Source organism: Podarcis tiliguerta, assembly GCF_965153285.1.
Source record: "Podarcis tiliguerta genome assembly, chromosome: 5".
Classification (NCBI taxonomy): domain Eukaryota; kingdom Metazoa; phylum Chordata; class Lepidosauria; order Squamata; family Lacertidae; genus Podarcis; species Podarcis tiliguerta.
The window spans coordinates 59,009,199-59,021,487 of NC_139538.1; the positions used below are offsets into that span (position 1 = coordinate 59,009,199).

General features: G+C 42.6%; 1 protein-coding gene across 18 annotated transcripts in view; it reads left to right on the plus strand.

The window, feature by feature from the left end:
- The first annotated feature begins 6,068 nt into the window (after positions 1 to 6,068).
- JAKMIP3 (Janus kinase and microtubule interacting protein 3) overlaps positions 6,069 to 12,289 on the plus strand; it is a 106,817-nt gene continuing 100,596 nt past the window's right edge. For all 18 annotated transcript variants that reach the window (XM_083443502.1, XM_083443488.1, XM_083443505.1 and 15 more), the window contains exon 1: positions 6,069 to 6,711. The gene's annotated coding sequence lies outside the window, so the exon portion shown is untranslated. The remainder of the gene's footprint in view (positions 6,712 to 12,289) is intronic.

The following is a 12,289-nucleotide window of genomic DNA, read 5'->3' on the forward strand; positions in this document are numbered from 1 at the left end:
TTAAACATTTTTTTAAAACCCTTCCCTTCAGGGCTGCCTTCAGATGTCTTCTAAAGGTTGTACAGTGGTACCTTGGGTTACATACGCTTCAGGTTACATATGCTTCAGGTCACAGACTCCCCTAACCCAGAAATAGTGCTTCAGGTTAAGAACTTTGCTTCCTGATGAGAACCGAAATCGTAATATGGCCGTGCGGCAGCAGCAGGAGGCCCCATTAGCTAAAGTGGTGCTTCAGGTTCAGAACAGTTTCAGGTTAAGAACGGAGCTCCGGAATGATTTAAGTACCAGAGGTACCACTGTATAGTTACTTATCTCCTTGGCTCAAGGGTCACATAACTTCATACCCTCCAACATTTCTCCATTGAAAATAGGGATGTTCTAAGGAAAAGTAGGACATACAAAGATCAAATCACAAACTGGGAGAGCTTCTGTAAATCTGGGACTGTCCCTGGAAAATAGGGACACTTGGAGGCTTTGCAACACACATCAACTGCAACCCAAGTATGGTCAGTGGTCAGGGGATGATGGGAGTTGTAGTCCAACAACATCTGGGCAGCCACGTTTCCCACCCCCACTATATATGAAGAGATTAGATGGATTGGCATATTTGGTATTAGGTTCTAAGGCTATCAGGTGATTCCTGAAGAAAGAATTTTTTTTCTTTATTTTACTGACATGCCTTAGGAACGTTAAATTTGAAAAAGCACTGGTTTAAATGTCCAGATAGCATCCAGATTGCTCACTGGATTGTACTACTTGGCTTGAAGCGTTCTGTCAAATACATGTCAAAGGCTAATTGGGTTGTGAGCCTTCCTTCCATAGTGGCCTACATCAAAGCTATGCCCTGGATCTGGCAACTGTAGATTGAACAGACATAAATAATGTAAAGGTCTATCGATCTGGGAGCCTGCAAAGTTGCTTCCAAATGCATCTCTATGGGAACCAACTTGGTCTACATTTTCTTCATTCCGCATCCCGTGTGATACTGACCCACCTTTGTACAAGTGCAGCAGTAATAAGAAGAGAAAATCACCAGCTGAAATCAACACAATGACTTCCTATGGTGTTAAGACAAAAGCAATTACTTAATGGTTATTTTGATGATCATTGAATGGCCACAGTGCCGGCCCTGCCAGGAGGCACATTGAGCATCATGCCTCAGGCAGCAAATTGGGAGGGGTGACAGAAGTATGTTCACTGCAACTTGCCATTTGAAGCACATGACTTCCTCTAAAGAATCATCAGAACTGTAGCTTCCCCCTCACAGAGCTACAATTCTCATTACCTTTAACAAACTACAGTTCCCAGGATTCCTTAGGGGGTGTCATGTGCACTGTATGCTGGAGGTGCATTAAGCATATGGTGTGGATCTGCCCTACGTAGTAAGAGGAAAAACTCACCAGAGACAAGAAACAAAGAAAGACGGGAAACAAAAAACATAGGACTCCAGCACATGCCAGCATCTATAAACAAGTGCACAAATTGCAGCTTTGCTTGTAGTCAACCACATTGATTAAGCACTGCTTAGACTTTCAGAAGCTTGGGCCCACGGGAGTATCTTTGTATTGGGCAGCTCAAGGCTTTTGCAGCTGCATACAAATAATCTCTGGATGCATCTGATGTCTGTAGGATGTCATTCTTGCTGCTGCTGCTGCTGCTGCTGCTTTCCCCCTCTGTTCCTAACATAAGTCAGCCCTGCCGTTCTTCTCCTCCACTTTGAAGATGCATAAATCACACTGATATAATTAACGGCATCTAAGCCCGTTCTACCTGCAATAGCCACTTTTTCACTTATTAGAAGTCACAGTGTTCTATTGAGCTCCCTACTATCGTTAACTGGCCAGTCTCTTGTGTGTTATGCTGATCAGAGCCACATATTTTACTGCTTAGGCATCATCTGTCATGTCGTCTGCCTCATTGAGATTTTGAAATTAAAAACAACAAGAAGTCACAGTTCTGCCTCAGTGTAGTCAGATATAATGCTAATGTCACAGAAGCTAGGAAACCTGTGGGGTAGTTTATTAAGATAACCATTCAACTTCCACCCTATTTACTTAGCCAAGCTGACAACAACTTCCTTTCCATTGTTTCGATGGCCCAGATAGTTGTAAACGGGATGTAAAATATCTCCACTGAGACTGGATTCAACCACGACTTATGTTACATTGATTAGTTTGTGTAATGCATATGAAGTGAGGTGCATGACCGCCTTCTCACATGAACCCAGGAACATGGAAGTCACTTCCATGTGATGCAAAGCAGCCTTATGCTGCTGGATTGTGTGTGTGTGTACATGTATGTGAATGGAGCAAACGACGTAAGCAGGACGGAGCCAGGGTTTGTGGGTCTTTTCCACCCAGTCGGAGTCCTTTCATTCAATGGGGTGTCAGTTGGGTGGGAACGACCTGCACAAGCCACGTGGTTGTTTCATTCACACACACACACACATCTCACCAGTGGAAGACCTCATTAAAAGGAAGTGACTCCCACACATAGGCACATAATATTAAACATGATGCAGAAAAAGAGACAGAGAGGTGGTTTCCCCTCCTCTCTCATAACGCAAGAGTGATCCAAGGAAACGGAATGTTGGAAGATTCAGGACAAGCAAAAGAAAAGGTTTCTTCACACCGCACACCACTTGCATGGCTTTAAAAGGTGGTTAGATAAAATTTGTGGCAGAGAAAGCTATCAGTGGCTACTAGCCACAATGTGTCTATGTAAAGGGTAAAGGTAAAAGACCCCTGGATGGTTAAGTTCAGTAAATGGGGTTGCTGCGCTCATCTCTCTTTCAGGCTGAGGGAGCCGGCGTTTGTCCGTAGACAGCTTTCCGGGTCATGTGGCCAGCACGACTAAACTGCTCCTGGCACAATGGGACACAGTGACAGAAACCAGAGTGCACAGAAATGCTGTTTACCTTCCCACTGCAGTGGTGCCTATTTATCTAACTGCACTGGCATGCTTTTGAACTGCTATGTTGACAGGAGCTGGGACAGAGCAACAGGAGCTCTCCCCATCGCAGGGATTCGAACCACCAACCTTGATCAGCAAGCCCATGAGGCTCAGTGGTTTAGACCACAGCGCCACCCACGTCCCATGTGTTTATGTACCAGTTGTTGGGAATCGCAAGCGGGGAGGGTGCTGCTGCACTCATGCCCTGCTTGTGGGCTTCTCATAGGTATTGGTATTGCTACTGTGAGGAGAGGATGCTGAAAGAAAAGGGCATTCTCCAGCAGAGAGAGAGAAGGGGTGTGTGCCCTAATTCATATGACTTTCTCCATGCGGTCAGATGTTGACCAAATGGAAGTTTATGCCAACTGGTCTCAAAATACTCAGATTTAGCGCAGATGCTCAGATTCACCGCATGGCTGAAAGATTCACAAAACGTACTCTTATTGTTTAAGGCAGCATTTCACTCTGTGGCTCACGCTGTGTAATGCTTCTCTCCTCCTTTTCTTCTAGGCTGCAAGGGATGACATGTTGTTCCTTGACGTGTTTCTAAAAGTAACCTATTCAAATGCTTCCTGCTTCAATTTTACACTGTTAAAAAATCCCCAAGTCCATTTATAATACACATTCAAATGATAAAACAACGTAAAACAACTATCACACCCCCCCAAAAAAGATAAAAGAGCAGTAGAAGTATATAAACCAGCAGAACTGCATGAAAAATTCTTAGGAGCACAAAATTTCAGAGAGAGAGAGAGAGAGAGAGAGAAGAAAGTAGTAATAATAACTTTTAAAAAATAGCACCCCCCCCCAAATTTCCCAATGTTCATGTGGGCAGACTGAGAAGCAGATTTGGGTGACAGCCGGTTGCTAGGGTGCCCTCTGCATGGGCTTTAGAAAGATGCCCGCTTCTGACCAATCCCTCATCCTGCTTTCTGACGTGCTTGACACTCATTGGGCACCACAGCTGCCACTCGGGTAGGTCACCGAGATTTGCCCCTTCTTTCCAGCCTATCAGCAGGCAGTTTAGAGGACACTTGCCTTGTACTGGGTGCTGGCAACCCACACTATGCCACTGCTTCTAAGTGTCACAAAGGTTAGAGGTTGCACTAAGGTCTACTGGTAATGAGAAACATATCATGATTGATTCCCCACCTCCGGAAATATGGAAAATAGGAATTAGGTAGTTTTCATATTAGCAAAGTTGGAGATCAACTTTAGGTGGTAGATAGACTTTTAAAATGTCTACCCAGACATGCAATTTTATTATGTATATTTGCTTTCAAAACTGTTTTTTTTTAAATAAAAAAAGTCTGTTGATTTTATCACTATTTTCTTATGATTAGTTAATATTATTTTATTAAACTTACATTGGGGTTTTTTGTTTTCTTGTTTGTTAAAAAGGAAACCTAACTAACATATAAATTTCATTAAATATAAATGCAATAGAAGCCAGATTGGGTAGCTTTATATTGCTGCTGTCCCCACACTCTCTTTAGTGATTAAAAAGTACGGTAGACCCCACAGCCTAATTGGCATACATGTCTGATTTGGCCCTTAGGAAGCCTTGCAACATATATATATAACAATCCTGTATTTTTAAAACAATAAAAGAAATCATCATTGCAAGATAGTGTCATACCAAAGGCCACCCATATGAGTTTAGCTGAGATTTTGGTATTTTGCAGTTCATACCTACTTCATTAAATTACATCAACTCTCAAAAAGCACCTCCTCTGTTCTAAACCACATGGATGTAAAATCATTTTGCGGGAGATCTATGGCAAATTGCTAACATTTTTTTATTTTTGCAGAAGTAGATGCTTCTATTAAGCCTGTGCATCATAAATTAATGGCATTGCATCAATACCCCATCTCATTGTAAACAGAAAGGGATAGCTACCAACCACCTGTTACCCCATCTGTGGACCTTTAGAGTTTTGCCAGGCAACAGTGAATTAAACAAACCCCCACAGAATAAGTGTCCAATGAGGCTTGCACAGCTGTGGTTATATATTAAAGATATTTATCAGATACACAGGGGCATATATGCATCTTTCCTCTTCAGAGCACTTCACAATCGAACAGTTTGGACAATGCACAAAGGTGCCTTTTGTTAATGGATGCAATGAGCTATAAAACCCCAAACAATTCAGGGAGCGACTATAAATGTCAAAGCCTACTAAAAGTAGAATTAGAGAATATTTGAGAACTCTTGTTTAAAGCAGTTAGCTGTGGTACCCCTGTATTTGACAGAAATACCACTGTATTTGTATCATTGTGATATTCCTTAGTAGGTTCAAAAATCCTAAGAATTCTTTCAACGTGGCATGTGGCATTTAGGTTTCCTGTTGTATGCTGGCTGGTTAACTTAAGGGGGGACCCCCTAAAACAAAACAGTATGCTCAGTGGCCAAGTGAGGGACAGAAAGGGAGGGAGAAAATAGGGGTGGGGAAGGGAAGGGCAATGGAATGGGGAATCCTTGAAAAGGGCTTGGTTGGAATCTGGAACAAGAGCTCTCCATGATGCAACTCATTGTTGCAAGTTCCCTTGCTTAGTACTGTATCTGTTTCTTAGTAGGACAAGTCACAGCCCATTGCAGGCATTATTTAGCTTTGGGCTCTATTCTTCAACCTTGGTTCCCCAATGTGGGTGGACTACAATTCCAATCATCCACACCAGTCTAGCCAAGGATGATGGGAGTTGTAGTCTACCCACATCTGGAGACTCAAGGATGAAGAACATGGGGTTTGGGGGTGTCTGTGTGCTCTTTTTCCACAGTGAGCTGTGCCCAAAAAGCCTTACAAAAAACCACCTGTCTTATAGATATACAAACCTGCAGTTTACAAAAGGTACCAGAACGTTCAAATAGGCCAAAGTCCAACCATTCAGTGTTGCAAATAAATAATTTAGTCCTAACATGGAAGCACAGACCAAAAGGAAAGTTAACAAACAAGCAGTACATAAATACAACTCAAAGGAGCTGGGACCGTCTCTCTAGATCTGGGTTTCCTACAAGGGGTTAATGATGAGTTCTGCTATCTGCCATGCCCGGATACTTTAAAGACGTTTGCAAAGACCCCAGCGCAATTTTCCCTTCTGCATCCTTTCAAAGCAGAGAAACAAGAATTTCAAAATGAAGATGAGGAGGTGATCGATTAATACCTGGCCCCGGACGGGCCACGTCTGCGGAGGACCCCTGCAGGAGGAACTCGGACCGTCTCTCTGGCTGCTTGCAAATGCCAGAGAGAGGAGCCACGGGGATTTTAAATGTCAGTCTCGGCTGGGTCCTGCTACATCCCTTACTTGGCAGAGGGGAGGAAGGGGAGGTGGAGAGAGAGGCAAGCCTCTGTAACCTTGGCAACGCAGAGAGTGGAAGCAACAAACCCCACCCTGCTTAGGATGCTGGAGAGGAATTTGTTTTCCTCTTTGAGAAAAGCCAGCCGCGAATTAGGTGGCTGCAGCTGAGGGCTGGCCTTGCTGCTGGATCGAGCGCCTTTGCCTTTCCCTTCCTGAATGGGAGGGCCTCCGTTTCTCCAAGTGAGCTCCTCCGATGACGTGCCTGGAGTCGGCTGCTAGCTGCAGTGTCACTGCAATGGCTGAGGGGCGGCTGTTGGATGCTCGCAGTGAGCTCATTTTTCCCAGGAGGAAGGCGAGCATCCAGAGCATCGCCCGGCAACTGCAACCTGCTGGTGAAACCCCTCTCTAGCTCTTTGCCTCAGTTAGGCTGGCCTGAGTCTCCACTTTCAGGGTGTGTACCTGGTGAGCAGCTTTTTAAAAAAACAAAACCTGTATGGTCGATTCCACCCCTCCTCCTCCTTCTCCTCTTCCCTCCCTCCCTCCCTCCCTCCCTCCCTTGCTTTCACCCCCCCCCCCAAAAAAATAATAATAATGCTGGACTAGACTTGACGAATCATGCTTGCATCACATCTGGTTCTAAGCCGTTTGGAGGACAGCATATATAACCTGCAGGGAGAGAACGGACTTTTGGATTGCTTGATTTTTGCAGTTAGAAAATGCTAAACCTCTTGCAAAATGCAAGGTGAATGGCAACCCCTCCCACTCCCCTCCCCGCGCAAAAAACCCCCCCATGCTGCTTTAAACCTGCCTGCTAGGAACAACCTACAGGTTTTAGGCTGAAGTGCACTGCAATACACGGAATGGTGCTTCCTTCAGGTAAAGCAGACCAGCAATGTGCCCATCATGATGGAACTTGCCTGTAAGGTCAGTCTCTCTGCATATTTTTGCCTCTTTCTGCACCCGAATGGTATTGGTGTCTTTGCACACACAGTTATATAACTGTCTGCTTGTGCATTCTGGAATTAATCCATTGCCAGGTTCTCTGGGGTTTTTTTGCATGCTATACTATGCTAAGCTGTGCCATGATTTGTGTGATGTATCACATGTCTGCAGCCTGGGTAATAAATATAGGTTGGTGGTGTTATTTCTTTTATGGGGGAAAAATATTTTTAATGGAAAAGAAAAGGCCTTGCCAGATCCACGGCATTATATTCTATTGCATAATGTAGGGAGCTGCACCCATTTTGATTTGGTTACTTCAGATACAAATTCTGAGTAGAGCTTTTAGTTACAAGGTCCCACCTGCACTTTCACATATTGAGCATCAGCATTATTATTTGGGGGGGGGGGGTGAGGTGAGGAGAGAGAGTCTAGCAAATTGCACTGAGCTCCTGTGTGCTGTGGACACCTCTTTAATTCTCTTCTATAACAATAGAGCCCTCTGGGGTTGAATCTGCAGTTAAAAGGGAATTTCCCATTTCATCACCCCTGTTTCCCTTGTCGGTGATAAATGTCAGTTTGGCCCATTAAGTGACTGGACCTTCCAGTTCATAAAAGCTCACGAGCTGCAGTCAGCATACAACAATGCAGGTGGAGTTTGGAGTACAAAGATAGCAGGTGCAAATCTTTTTTTTTCCTTTTTCCTTTGGATTGTTACTTTCCCCCCTCTGAGCAATCCTGGTAAGATGGGACTTGGTACAATGGGATTCACCTCCATCAATGGTTCCCTTGGGAGAATTGAACAGTTTCTTTCTGCCTTCCATTCTGATTTGCTGCTGTTGGCCTTTACCTTCCTGAAGTACTGTGTTGTCAGCAATGTCATCCTTTGCTTTAAATATAGGTTTGTAGGGAGTTCTCTCTGTGTATGTGAAGGACCAGGGTGGAGGGAGGCAAGGTTTGGAATAGGGAGCTGTCGCTTCAAAGTTTAGTTTCCACTACTTATATGAAATGAACTGTCAGGCATCTCATAAGAAACCAAGGACAACACATATGACAGTAGAAACTGTTCAAGACAAAATGTTAGAAGAGCACTTGAGAAACAGAGCCACTGCAATGTTTAGGGCTGCAATCTGATAATAATTTTTAATAACAACCTAGGCTTGCCTTTTTTTCAAGCATTTTATCCCTTCTGTGTATCTAATCACCGGTATACATTTCAGTATTTTATTTCAGTAGATTAACTATACTGTATAAGCAACCTCAGAAATATTTGCTACCATCCAGGGGAATTCTCAAGCTCTGTCTTGTTGGGTATACTAATACATAATATTTCATTTCAGCATTGGGTGGGGGGCAAATAGATGAGTCTCCAGAATGATCTTTAGATGACACCTGAAAAGACTCAACAGTCTTTTAGCAGTAACAGCATTAATTGAGCACAGCAAACTTCCCATGAGTTCTTAAACCACCCATATTCCAAAAACAGATTGAATTTTATATTGTGGGGTGGAGCCCACCAACTTTTTAATAGCTGATTAGCTTGTTATTTATAATACACAAGGTTGTTTTCTCTTGCAAGAAACCTTGCAACATATATGGTCCATTACAATAACAGGATATGTAGATTGGTGAATGATTAACTGTTGCAGGTTAGATTGTGTGTTAACATAAAAGGACAGGAGCATATTTCAAAAGGAACTGGAGCACAAGACAGACTCCCATTGATTATATAAAATAGCACCATTTACTGAGTCTCAGTTGTCCAGTACCCCAGATTACCCATATGAACAGTGTGTGCATATCTCAAAGAGGACAACCCTCCCATTTATTTGAATTTCTAAATATCCAAAATAATTTTATTTTATTTTCAACTTTCTGAGTACCGGTATGTTTGGTCAACACTCATTAAAAACTCACCAGCACATTAGACATTCTTTGCAAAAAAATAAAATCAAAAGTAAATCACCAATTCTGCCATTCTTACAAAAACCATTGCCAAAAGTTCAGATTCTGCATTTGCATCTATAGCTGAGAGTTAGGTTATCCATATATCTTATGTCTACATATGTATAAGATATATACATAAGATTAGATAAGTAGATAAATAGATATCGCTGCGGTGGGAAGGTAAAGGGCATTTCTGTGCACTCTGGCTTCTGTCACAGTGTTCTGTTGCATCAGAAGTGGTTTAGTCATGCTGGCCACATGACCCGGAAAGCTGTCTGTGGACAAACGCTGGCTCCCTTGGCCTGAAGCAAGATGAGCACCGCACCCCATAGTCATCTCTGACTGGACTTAATCATCCATGGGCCCTTTACTTTTTTTTAACGTCTACATCCTTGAGGCTCCTTCTGATATTGCTGACAAAATACACATATTTTGTCAATGTTCATCTTTAAATTGTGAGAAACGACATTTTAAGAAGCTTTGTATACTGATCAGACTTTATGTGACTCATCCCATTGTGTATTTCTGTGTAAATTCCACTTGATGTTCCATTACCTCTTTTGTCTCCTCTGCTTCCTTCTAAATTTCACTAGGACTTGTTTAAGTTGTATTCAATGTTTTTTTTTCAGGAAGAGCTAGATGAATGGTTCCAAATGAAATTTAAGTATCCTATGCATATTTACTAGGGAATAAGCTCCATTGAACTCAGTAGGATTTATGTTTGAGTAAATATGCTTAGGATCAGGCTATTACAGTGAAATTCTTTAGTATTTACTCAGTCCTAAACCACACTGAGTTAAGCTCAGTGGGGCTTACTTCCCAAGTAAGTGTGTGTATGATTACAGTAGAGCTGCCATACATCTGGAATTTCCCAGACATAGCTAGGCTTCGTCTGTCAAAAATTCCGGGTGGAATTTTCAGGAAATGGCTATAATGTCTGGGGAAACCTAGCGTATGACAGCCCATATCACAAGTGTTGTTTTTTTGGGTGATTTCCCTTTTTAAAAAAGTTTAAAACTTCAATTTTCATGTCCAGATTTTCACTTTTTGAAATATGACAACCGTAAATTACAGAATTAGGGGTGTGTGTGTTTTCTTTCTGTAATGATATGATGTGTGGATGAGGCCATACATGCCTTCTTCCTCCCATCTAAGTCTACTTTGGCCAATAACACAGCCAGCTCAAAAAAGCAGGGAACTGTGCTCTCAGCATATCAGCTGAGATGGACAGAAGTGCTCCGGCTAATACTTAGCCATAGCTCAGAGGCAGATTACCTGTTTTGCATAGGAAAGCTCCTAGGTTCCATTACTGGCCTCTTCATGTAGGCCTGGGGATGACCCCTGTCTAAAAACTTGGGAAGCCATTGCAAGCCCTGTGGACAATACTGAAGTAGATGGATCAGTGTTCTGACTGAAGGAGCTCAATGGTCTGACGTTGTATAAAGCAGCTTCCTAGGTTCCCCGGTGCTTAGCCCATTCTGTTGCAGCACAGGTTTGCTTGATCCAGGCTGAGTTGTGTTGATGAGCTGGCTGGTGTACTTGGAAGTCAGACCAATTGATCCAAAAGGAATTATTTCCTATTAGTGGGTTTGGCATTTGGTTAGGTACTAAATCTGAGAGCGAGCAAATAACAACTACGATCTTTGGTGCAGATAGGAAAGCTTAAGATACTAGACTTAATGGGCTTCCAGGCATACCTTCTTTAGATGGGAAGAGCTGTAGCTCAGTGGCAGAGCAATTTGCATGGTGTGCAGAAGGTCCCAGGCTCAATTCCTAGGTCGTGTCTGAAACCCTGGAGAGCTATTGCCAGCCAGTGTAGACAATACTGAACTACATGGACCAGTGGTATAATTCAATATAAGATTTCCATGTTCCTATGTGATGTGTAATAGTTTACTTACTTAAAAAATATGCTAAGCCAGATCTGTTGCATTTAGGGACCTTTTGCTGATTCTGCCCTGCATCTTCTGCTCCAAGGTCCTACTCTGATGACACCACTGACTAGTGCTGTTGCAGCTGAGCTAAACTGGAACGATTTGTGCATGGAGCCTGCCCATTCTCTCCAAGAGAAATGTGTTTTTCCTCCTCCCTTATTTTCATTTCAGATAGGGCCTGCAGAGCTTTGTTCAGGCTACAGTGGCTTCCAAGGACAACGAATGCCATCAGAGCAAAGTGGTTCATATGTCTGGGCCATTATGGCGGTCCTCTTCTGTGTAACGCTGCTACAAAAATAAAAGATCAATATTAAGAGGCTAAATATGGTTATATGCAAAACCCTATATAATTTGGCTCTTGTAAAACCAGACAGTTTACTACTCTGTTCATTTATTTATTTTTATCACTTATAAAATAGCCTCAACCTTTTCTTTTAAAAAATGAACTCATTAAATAAGCAATTCACTAAACTACAACTTTTATTAATATGCAAAGTATGTCATGCTTTTTCATTAGCACAGAACTTTATGAGACGCTGAGAGCACATTAAAAGAATCTCATTTCTTGTTTTATTACGATTATCTAGGGTTTATTGAACTTGTAGTTGTAGAGAGTTATAGCCAACAGTGGTGTGCAGCATCACTTTGAAGAACATTTATTTCCCAATATGCATAGGATTGTGTTGCTAGTTGTACATACATCCTATTGAAATTAATGGCCACGTATGTCATAGAAATTTGTCCCATTGACAATGGCCAATTAACTTCACCCAACCCATGGTCCACACTCGTCCTTTCAGAAGTTGGTTGAAATGGGCAGCACTGAGGTCACAACTGTAGCCTGCTGAAAGTTAAGGAAGAGGCAGATCACATTGCCACATTCAAAACTTCCTCAGCACCATTCTGTTTAGCTCTGGGTAAAAGCAACAGCAATAAGCTCAAGGCCTATTGGCCGTCTTTCTAATTTGTTAAATGCGGGTTTCAGCTAACTTTGACACAATTTTTCAGATTATTAATTACTGGTTACAGTGGATTGAAATCAACGGGACTGCTTGGGTGGCAAGCCTATCCCCTCTTGCCTGGGATAAGCCCCACTTAATTCAATAGGACCTACTTCTGAATAGTTCCTACAGCCAGTCTTGACTTCACTTGAGTCTCACTGATTTCACTCGGTTCAGCTTATTTAGTCTGGATCCAGCCCAATGCCATAATTAACCAAT